Below are 11,762 nucleotides of genomic sequence, written 5' to 3'. Positions count from 1 at the left end.
GGTCTTATGAAGTAAACTTCTTTGACCGGACTCGTCCTCGGTCTTATGAAGTAAACTTCTTGACCGGACTCGTCTTTGGTCTTATGAAGTAAACTTCTTTGACCGGACTCGTCTTTGGTCTTATGAAGTAAATTCTTTGACCGGACTAAGCTTGTGTCCTAATTTGGCGAGTTTATCGCTTGGATCGGACTTTCCCTTGTCCTAATTCGGCGAGTTTTATCGCGTGATCGGACTTTCCCTTGTCCTAATTCGGCGAGTTTTATCGCGTGGATCGGACTTTCCCTTTGTTGCAGTTCGTTTCAGACGAACTGCTTGTTTCTTAAGCCGAATTGTGGTCTGTATCCTCCTTAGAAGCTTGACTCACAATCGTTGGCTATTGTTGCAGTTCGTTTCAGACGAACTGCTTGTTTTTTAAGCTGAATTGTGGTCTTGTATCCTCCTTAGAAGCTTGGACTCACAATCGTGGCTTATATATGTTCTAAAAAGGGGATCAGCCTTTGAAGAACAAGATACCTCAGTAACATTGTAAGAGACGACACGCACATAGACAGACAAAACACACCTAGACAAGCAAGACGCACATAAACGAACGAGACGCACATAGACAAAACAAAAGCACATAGACAAAGTAAAAAACAAAGAAAACACATACCTCTAGGACCGAACTAGACACAAGACGGACTGACCGGACTGTCTCTTACAAATGGAACTTCTTGAGGTTGGAAATGTGCCATGTTCGGGGTACTTGTTCTCCTGACATGTGAGTCAATTTGTAAGACCCTTTGCCGAGGACTTCTGACACCCGATATGGACCTTCCCATGTGGGTTCGAGCTTGCCCAGCTTTTCTGCTCGGCTTACTTCGTTGTTTCTCAAGACGAGATCTCCCACTTGAAATTGCAGCTTTTTCACCCTTTGGTTATAATACCGGGCTACTTGCTCCTTGTACTTGGCTGCTTTTATGCAGGCCAATTCTCTTCTTTCTTCGGCCAGATCTAGTTCGGCTCTCAGTCCGTCATCATTCATTTCTGAGGAGAAATTTAGAGTTCGGGGACTGGGTACGCCGATCTCAACCGGAATCACGGCTTCAGTGCCGTACACCAGACTGTACGGAGTTTCACCGTTGGAAGCTTTGGGTGTAGTTCGGTAGGACCATAGGACTTGAGGGAGATTTTCTACCCATTGTCCTTTGGCTTGTTCTAACCGAGCTTTTAACCCTTTCACCAAGATACGGTTTGTTACCTCCGTTTGTCCGTTTGCTTGTGGGTGGGACCGAAGTGAACCGCTGTTGAATATTCAGCTCTTGGCACCAATTCTTGAATGTCTTGTCGGTGAACTGAGTCCCATTATCCGAAATGAGGATGTGGGGTATGCCAAATCGGCACACTATGTTCTTCCAGACGAAATCCAATGCCTTCGAGCTCGTTATCGTAGCTAATGGTTCAGCTCCACCCACTTTGTGAAGTAATCCACGGCAACGATAAGGAATTTCATTTGCCGAGGAGCTTGTGGTAGTGGTCCCACTATGTCTATGCCCCATTGCATAAAAGGCCAAGGGCTTTGCATAGCACATAGATCGGTCTGCGGCATCCTCGGGATATTTGCATGGATTTGGCACTTCGTACATGTCTTGACGAGCTGCACTGCTTCTTGTACCAAAGTTGGCCAATAATATCCCCATCTCAGAACTTTTTTAGCTAAAGCTCTAGCTCCGATGTGGCTACCGCAAGATCCTTCATGAACTTCTCTAAGGATGTAGTCCGTCTCTTCTGGTCCTACACATCGCAATAACGGTTGAAGGTAGGACTTTCTGTATAGGACTCCTGCATGAAGTTCATACGAAGTGCTCGGCATGTGATTTTCGAGCTTCTCTCTATCCTCGGCAGTTGTCCTTGATTCTAGATACTGTAAGATCGGCGTCATCCAGTTCGGCGAGCTGGTTACTGAATGTACCTCAGCTTCATCAATGCTTCGGTGTAGTAATTCCTCCACCTTTGAGCTCGGATATGAGGCCAACTTACTTAAAGTATCTGCTCGGCTGTTTTCCGCTCTGGGAATGCGGATTATCCGAAAATAAGAGAAACTTCGGCTAATGCTTTGCGCTTTGTCCAAGTATTTTTTCATCCTCTCATCTCGGCTTCACTTGTACCCAGCATGTGATTCACTATGACTTGTGAATCACAATGGATTTTGAGAGATTTGACAAATAGACTTTGCGCTAATTGAAGTCCGGCAAGGAGGGCTTCGTATTCGGCTTCGTTATTAGTAGTTGGGAATAAGAACCGAAGTGAATAAGTTACCTCGTGTCCGTCGGGAGCAATAAGTAGAATACCAGCTCCACTTCCCGTCTTATTCGAAGCTCCATCTACGAATCCACTCCAGCAGTCCGGCGGTTCTACTTCGGATTCCTGGGGCTGTGTTAGTTCGTCATTGGCAGGATTTTTCTGTTCGGCAATAACAGGGATTGCTTGATCGAACTTTGCCTCTGCAAGAAAATCTGCCAAGGCTTGTCCCTTGATGGCTTTCCGAGGTAGATATTCTATTGAGTGTTCTCCCAACTCTATGGCCCATTTGCGATTCTGCCTGATGCTTCTGGCTTGGTCAAAACTTGCCGAAGTGGCAGATCGGTTAAGACGCATACCTTGTGAGCATAGAAGTATGGCCGCAGTCTCCTTGCTGCATTTACTAACGCCAGAGCAATTTTTTCCAGAGGTTGATACCTTGTTTCTGGACCTCTTAATGCTCGGCTTGTAAAGTAGATGGGAAGCTGCTTTAGGCCTTCTTCTCGTACAAGCACCGCGCTAATGGTTTGATCTGATGCCGCTAAGTATAAGAATATCACTTCGGCATCTGTTGGAGCAGAGAGAATTGGAAGCTTGGCTAAATAACTTTTGAGCTCGTCAAAAGCCTTTTTCTGCTCGGCTCCCCACTCAAACTTTGGTGCCTTTTTCAACACTTTGAAGAACGGCAGTTGCTTTTCGGCTGCTTGGGAAAGGAATCTATTCAGTGCGGCTAGACATCCAGTTAGTCTTTGCACATCATGTATGGACTTCGGCATCGCCATGTTCTGAACAACTTGAACTTTTGAGGGATTTGCCTGAGTCCGTCCTTTGAAACCCAACAACCCAGAAATTTTCCCGAATCTACCAAAAAGGTACATTTTTGGGATTGAGTTTGAGGTTGGCTTTTTTGAGCACGTCGAGGGTGGATTTGAGGTTGTCTTCGTACTCCGAAGTGCTTCTGCTTTTGACGACTATGTCGTCAACATACACTTCAACCTCTTTTCCGATCAAATGCCGAAAAAGCTTATCTACCATCCTTTGATATGTGGCTCCGGCATTCTTTAAACCGAATGGCATCTTTTTATAAGCAAAGATGCCGAAGTCAGTAATGAAAGCCGTTTTTGAAGCATCACTCTCATCCATTAAAACTTGGTGGTAGCCTTTGTATAAATCAAGAAAACAGAAAATTTCGAAGCCGATCAAAGCTTCTACTTTTTTATCTATGTTCGGAAGGGGATAGCAATCTTTAAGACAGTGCTTGTTTAGATCGGTAAAATCTATGCACATCCGCCATCCTCCTTCTTTTTTCTTGATCATCACAGGATTGGCCACCCAAGAAGGATATTTCACCTCGAATAATACATCCGCTTTCAGTAATTGGCGGACTTCGTCATGGATGACTTGATTTCTTTCTGCCGCAAAGAGTCTTTGCTTCTGTTTTATAGGCCGGACTGAAGGATCAATATTTAACCGATGAGTGATTACCTCAGGGGGCACTCCGGTCATGTCCAACGGAGACCATGCAAAGACATCTTTGTACTCCTTGAGGAGCTGGATGGTCTTTTCCCGGAGTAGAGGCGTTCCCGCGAAACCGATCTTGACCGTTCTGGATGGATCATCTTCGTATAACTGAACGGTCATTGAGTTCGACTCTGAAGTGACTTTGGTCATCTCGCTTGCCTCTGACTCCGGTTGCTGTGATTGCTATGCTTGATGGTGCCGAACTGATTGCTCGGCGCTTTTAAGCGCAATCTGCAGACATTCTTTTGCTCTCTTTTGATCACCTCGGATGACCGCTATCCCACATTTAGTGGGAATCTTGATGGTGAGGTGATAAGTAGAGCAAACGGCCCGAACTGCGTTGAGCCAGTCTCTTCCCAAGATGATGTTGTACGGGGACCGAGCTTTTACCACAAAGAACTCGATCATCGTACTGGAGCTTGTAGGCGCTTTTCCCACCGTGATCGGAAGGCTGATAATACCTTCAGGGCGGGTGTCCTCCTGGGCGAAACTTTTCAGAGGAAGCGGAGCCGGACTGAGCCGAGCTGGATCCACTTCTAGTTTATCGAAACATTCTTTAAAAAGAATGCTGACTGACGCTCCGGTATCCACAAACACTCTGTGGATCAGTTTGTTTGCCACTCCAGCTTGGATGACAATAGCGTCTTGATGAGGAGAAATGGCCGGGACGGGATCTGCATCTGAAAATGTAATCACTTCGTCCTGCTTCAGCCTTTTATGCGTTGGCTCCTCTCGATTGAAGTCTCTGCGCTCTGACTTCAGGGACGATTTAGTCTTCCCGGCAGGGAGAGCATCAATAGTCAGGATTACTCCATCATATTGCGGCTCGTCATCGTCTTCGGGGTCCTGTTGCTTTTTCAGATCCTGAGTTCACCTCTCTGCTTTTTGTTCTTTTTCGGCTGCTTGCTTTGGTATTTTTTTAACGTCCCTGCTTTCACAAGAGCGTCAATACCTGCAGCCAAATGTCGGCACTCCTCGGTATCATGACCGTGGTCTTGATGGAAGGAGCAATATTGATCCTGAGGTCGACGCGCGGCCGATTTCGTCATCCGCTTTGGTTTTTCGAACATATCGGAATGCAGTTCGAAAATTTCCGCTCTTGGCTTGTTCAATGGTACGAACTGGGCGGGCGGCTTCTCGGGATTGAGACGTGGCCCCAATCGGTCTTGCACCGGAGTCCTTTGAATCCTTTCAAAAGGAGTTCGGCGAGGATGTCCCTGATCGCCAAAAGGAGTTCGGCGAGTTTGTCCCTGATCGCTATGATCGGGCTTCCTCCTGTCTCCTCGGGATGAGCTGTCTAAAGACCGTTTGCGACGGTCTGCCTCATCGGCACGGGAGAACTGGTCCGCAATGTCCCACATCTGTTGAGCTGTTTGCGGACTGCATTCCACGAGCTTTCTGTAGAGAGCTCCGGGCAGGATTCCATTTTGGAATGCCGAAATGACAAGTAGATCATTGAGATCATCTACTTGTAGGCATTCCTTGTGGAATCTCGTCATAAAGTCGCTGATCTTTTCGTCGCGACCTTGACGTATAGAAAGCAGCTGAGCCGAAGTGATTCGGGCTTCCGCTTTCTGAAAGAACCTCCTGTGGAAAGCATCCATTAGATCTCGGTAAGATCTAATGCTGCCTGGGGGAGGCTATCGAACCACCTTCTTGCGTTCCCGATAAGCAGCTCGGGAAACAGCTTGCACATGTGGACCTCATTGAGACCCTGGTTCGCCATGTTATACTGATAGCGTCCCAGGAAGTCATGAGGATTCACCAACCCGTCATAAGTCATTGACGGAGTTCGGTAGTTCTGTGGAAGGGGAGTTCGGGTGATATCGTCTGAGAACGGAGTCTTCAATGCTCCGTACATGGCGAACCCGACATCTCTTCGGTATGGAGGGGATGGAGATCTCCTGTGATTCCGGTACCGAGGAGGAACAGGAACATGTCGGGGTTGAGGATTCTTCTTCCTGGAAGACACGGCACTACTGCGGTAGTGACTTTCATGTCTGGATGAGGAAGGAGAATCCACCGTTTTCGTCTTCGGCTCTTGGCTCTTTTGCAGGAAGGCTAAGAACTCATCCTGCTTCTCAGCCAAGAACAGCTTGACAGCCTCATTCAAATCAGGCTGCTGGGAAGACTCGGTGTGTGGACCTTTTGAGCGGCTTGTTCCTTCATCGTGAAAACTGGAAGTAGATGTCTCCCGAGGCTGTTTTCCGGACCTGCGGGCTGGACTAGCTTCCTCATGGTTTTCACGAACGGTATTACGGGTAGTATGTGATCTGGTATGCATTTTTTTTGGGGTGGAAAAAGGGTCAAAAATTCGCTTTATCACAAATTTGGTTCTCTGTTTCCCACAGACGGCGCCAGTGATGGTTGGGCGAATTTTTGATGGTGATGAATGCTGGAAAATACAGATCACGACACAGAGATTTACGTGGTTCGATTTACTGAGGTAAATCTACGTCCACGGGAAGAAAAGAGGGCAGAGTTGTATTGCTTAATCTGTTTTCTACAGCTTACAATACAGACTTGCTATTTGATATTTGATCTCTCGAGAGCTCCCTCTCCTATCTGATCTAAGTTCTATTTATACATTGAACTAAGATCGTGGCTTGCATCACCACTGACTAGGTCGTGGCTTACATCATCACTAATTAGGTCGTGGCTTACATCATCACTAATTAGATCGTGGATGTCGTGGAGGTCATGAGATCTTGCATGGGTCCACCACTAAATAGATCGTGCAGTGGAGGTCGTGGAGGTTCTGCATGAGTCCACTATCTCCCAGTTCGGTCGAATACTGAGACCGAACTGCTGAACTATTGCCGAGCAGCTTTTGCCGATCTGAGAGTAGAGCTTGATTGGTCGGCTTTTACCGAGCTGTAGGCTGGGGCTGAACTCTTTGGTAATGCCGAACTGATTGGTCGGCTTTTACCGAGCTGTAGGCTAGGGCCGAACTCTTTGGTAATGCCGAACTGATACTCTTCCTTGATCTTTGGGCTGATGGGCCGTCACTGCTATTGGGCTTGTTTAGTACGTACCCCATCACTAGCACATCACTACTGTTTTTTACTTTTTTCTCTTCTTCTTCGTTGACGTTTTAGGTGGAACACCAATCGATTCATTTCCCCAATACTCAAGTAAATTTGATGCTAGCTTTATTTAATATTTTATCCACATCTTTTTACATAATTGAGTTACATGTAAAAGACAACAAAATCGCGACGTAAAAAATTACTCCTAAACACAATTTATGAAAAAAAAAGCGTTCCTAGAATAAAGCCAAGTTAACTTAATCTTCCATTTTTTTAAGAGTGTCCACAATAATACGACATAGCCACGAACCTGCCTAAGACATAGCCACAAAAACTTGTCAAACTCAATAATGGACACATCACAACCACAAATCACATTATTATATCAATACTGGTATATTTTAATTGAGTTGGACATGACCCCGCCTGCAAATAAATGCGGCGGGGTCATGTGCAAGGTGAAGGACCCATATTACAATCGGAATATATTCTCTAAAATGAATATAGTTTGTGGTTCAAATTTATATTTACTCTCATAAGAATCATTATTAGAAAATTTGAATAATACTTATATGTGAATTGTGAGATGCAAAATATGTCTCATTTGTTTTATTTAAGTAAATCTGGTACTAATATTTTGTTTTGTGTCCTTGTTATCACCTATATTTGACCAAGCTTATCATATTGCTACAGTGACTATTCTAGCTAAACTAGCCAAATTATAGAAAAAATGTTGTACCATGAGATAACTAAATCAGCGAAAAAATCACAGTAAGAGATTAATTTTGTGTCCTTTCTGTTAGGCCCAATTTAAATGATTAATTGTGATATGAAAAATTTGATAATGGTGATTTATCAAGGCGGAAATGAAGAATAGTTGGGAAATGAAGAATAGTTGGTTAACTTTTAAAAGTTGATTGATCAAAACATAAGATGGAAACGAGAAGTTAATTTTTCGGAGATTTAAAAATAAAACTAAAATCAAATCACCAAAATCAACATCCAAAACATGACATAAATTTTGAACAAAGCTTCATAGCATTCAACTATAGCTAAGCAATCAAGTCTGGGTCTACTAACACAAACATTTAGCTACAAATTACTCCCTCTGTCCGCTATTAGGTAAGAGATAGAGTAATGTAAAGAAGACCATTACACCACTTTAACTATTATTACTTATTTTCATTTTTATAAAATGAGTGCAGAAAAGTTAACGAAATTCTTAATTAATGGCTGACGGAGAGAGTAGTAATTATCAATCTACGCCATAATCATTTAGGTAACAAAACACAGTATTCCATAATATAACTTCAAAAACATCATAAAACAAGAGTCCCGGATATCATACATTTGGCATAACATTAACTGAAATCTATGTAATCAAAAAGTGAAGATAAATAGATCAAAGTGAAACTGATTTAAGGCCGAATTTGAAGGTTTTGCTAGGGTTGCAATCGAAGTTGCCATCACCCCCAAATCCGTACTTGGTGTTGTAGCCTGGATAATCACCACATTTAAATTTCACGGCCTCTATAAGTTTTAGCCCGTGCGATGAAGCAAGGCTCTCCACCTTAAAGTCGGCGTGGAAACCATTGGTCTTATGCGTAATGTGAATCTCACCATTTTCACTTAACATATTCTTCGCGTTCATCAGAAACTTGCTCACCAGTTTCCTGTGACGACTGCGCATGCATTGCATAAACAACAATTCTTACTATATAAATAAATGAATCATGAAATAAAAACAAATAAAGGAAACCAATACTGATTCTTCATTTGATCTGTATTCATTCTACATCCTTGTTTTAAGTGGAACACAAATCGATTCATTTCCCCAATACTCAAGTAAATTTGATGCTAGCTTTATTTAATATTTTATCCACATCTTTTTACCTAATTGAGTTACCGGTAAAAGACAACAAAATCGAGACGTAAAAATTACTCCCAAAAACAATTTAGGACAAAAAAAAGCATTCCTAAATAAAGCCAAATTAACTTAATCTTCTATTTTTTTTAAGAGGGTCCACAATAATATGACAGAACCACAAACCTGCCCAAGACACAGCCACAAAAACTTATCCAACTCAATAGTAGACACGCTACAACCGAAAATCACATTATTATATCAATATTGATATATTTTAATTGGATTAGAGCAAAATTAATTGAAAAAAATTAATAGAATGGAATGTAATGAAAAAATGATTTGGGAATATATATTTCATAGATAAAAATTTTAAAAACTAAAAAAAAATCACAAAATTGGAGTGGGGCACCGCCGCGGCTTTCTCCGGCGGGCAATAGGCGCCGCGCGCATGCCCAGACCGCCGCTTCCTCGCCGCGAATGCGGCTCATGCCCGTTCACCCCCCACCGCCGCGCCTGCCCGTGTCCTCGGCAATAGGGAGCCGCGGTGCCGCCGAGGATGCGGCAGCCTCCCTATTGTGGACACTCTGAAACGCTTTCATTTGCGTCCTCTAATTTTAGTTAGGACACCAACAATAAAAACGTGTTTTCAAGGGTTGGTGGTATAACACAAATTAGTATCTTCAATATCAATAAAAATTATTCTAAATAAAAAATTTTTTGGCAGCGAAAGCCACCTCAAATGCGGATATATGCATTTAATTTAAAAGGCGAAGACCGAAGACCACATTCATTTAATTTGTCTTCAAGTATAATAACCAAATTACAAAATATGATATGGTCCCTAACTTGCCTATTACGTGATCCATTGTCTAAAATGGGTAGCGGGTAATGGGTAATTCCCATTTCGACTCGTTACCCATCGGATATCAGGTACCCGTTACCCAACGATAACGGGAAACAGGGTGGGATCGGGTAGTGTGTTTTAGAGGTTTGCGGGTAACGGGTATACCCGCTATCCGCACGGGTATATCCGTTAATCCCGACAATACCCGATATTATTAATATTAGCCATATACTATACCCGCTATCCACGCATATACATGTTAATCACGATAATACCCGATATTATTAGTATTAGCCATATACCATCTTTTAATACTTTACAGAATCTAAGAGTTCTAAGAGTTATTTTGAAACATTTTTATATTCCAACAAACATACAATTAAAAACTCATCGCAACTAACTATAGAGTGTCCCCTCACTTTTATTCTCAATCTATTCAAAGCTTACAATCGATATGAATACAGTAAATTAGGGAACATTGTCGGATATTAGGGTTTTCAAATTTTCTATTTAGGTCTCGAGTCGGGTACGGGTACCCGCAATGTCGGGTACGGGAAACCCGACACGGGTATGGGGTAATCCCGATATGTTGTGGGACGGGTATTGGAACAACAAATTTGGCTAAAATCAGGTACGGGTGCAGATACCCGCGAATAACCCGTTTGGCGACCCCTATCTAAGATTTATCACCAGAAGAAAGATTTATTACGAAAATTGAAAACAATGCTAAATCATGTTGTAGAGCCTTAAAAAGTTGGCCCATTTCTTTGAATGAAACCACGTGGCCCAACTCCGCTGTTTGGAACAGACAGGCCATATTAGAGAAGCCCATGGCCTGGCCATACAATCACAGGCCTAACCTTCAATTCCCATATTGCCCTTAGTTCACAAGCCCCATTCAAGGCTTGGCAAAATTTTTTTGGAAGGATATAAACCAACTTTATTTTAATGTGCCGATGTGGGACAATGATAAAACCATAATTTTCCTTCCCTCGCATTTTTGGCATGTAATATATGAATTGAGTAATGATCTAATGACTAAGATGTAATCCATCCGTATCTGAAAATTTATCACTTATTTCTATTTTTGTCTGTAACTAAAAATTTATGACCTTTCACTTTTACCAGTTTTGGTGTAGACCTCATATTTCATTAACTCATTTTCACTCATATTTTATTATAGAACTAATATATAAAAGTAGCACTCACATATTCCTAACTTTGTCAACTCATTTTCTATTATATTTCTTAAAATTCGTGTCGGATCAAATGATGACAAATTATAAGCGACAGAGGAAGTAGTTCATTGGCTACGGGACCCAAAACCTATATCGAATACTTTATTCCATATTTATCGTTGTTTTTCATGATAGACGTTTGTTTTTGTCTTAATCAGTTTTTGAGGTGTAACACAATACGAGGGTCGAAGTTAGAGAGTGAAGAAGAATCCATTTTGGAGCAAATTTGAGGTGATGGAACTAAGAGCAGTGGATATGCTGTTTTAGGTGTGGCATAGTTGAAGATGAATCCTTATCCCTGTGTTCGTCTTCATACACGTATGACGTGAAACACTAATCGTTTCATTCTCCCAAAATACTCGAGTATTTCTATATTCACTAGCTGTGTTTATCTTAGTTCGATTTAATATGAGCATTAAATGGGGTAAATGCACAACTCATTCTAAATATTTCACTTTTATTTTATATTAATAAAAAAAATTGAAGTTAGGCCCAATTGTTTTATACTCCTAGCTGCACTAGCCAAACAGAAATTAGTAAAAATAACACAAGATCTTTCTGGTCTTTCGAGTTTGGCCCAATTTAAATGATACTAATAGGAGTATGATCAATTGATAATGGTAATGGTAATTAAGCTAGGAGGAAAAAGACACTCAACAATTCGGGTTCACATCATTATCATTGCGGTGTGCATCAAATGAGGATCTTGTCACGATAAGATTCAAGTTTTGTTCTTTAATAAAATGGATTACTAGTATTTAAGGTGAGTCATAATTCACTTATAATAATACTCTCAAATCACATATTCTGGAATATAAATTTTTAAATATTGTTAAGTTTTCCCTATAAAAAATTCTCTCAAAAATACAGTATAAAAACAAGATAAAAGTTGCTCTATAGACTTGTGGTATCTTCTAAATTTGAACTTGAACAGATACTTATCATACCAACTCAAAATAATAGCACTAGTAAAATAAATTAAT

This window comes from Salvia splendens, chromosome 11 (assembly GCF_004379255.2).
Source record: "Salvia splendens isolate huo1 chromosome 11, SspV2, whole genome shotgun sequence".
In the NCBI taxonomy this organism is placed as follows: domain Eukaryota; kingdom Viridiplantae; phylum Streptophyta; class Magnoliopsida; order Lamiales; family Lamiaceae; genus Salvia; species Salvia splendens.
The sequence above is the reverse complement of the archived record's forward strand: the minus strand, read 5'-3'. Positions refer to the sequence as shown.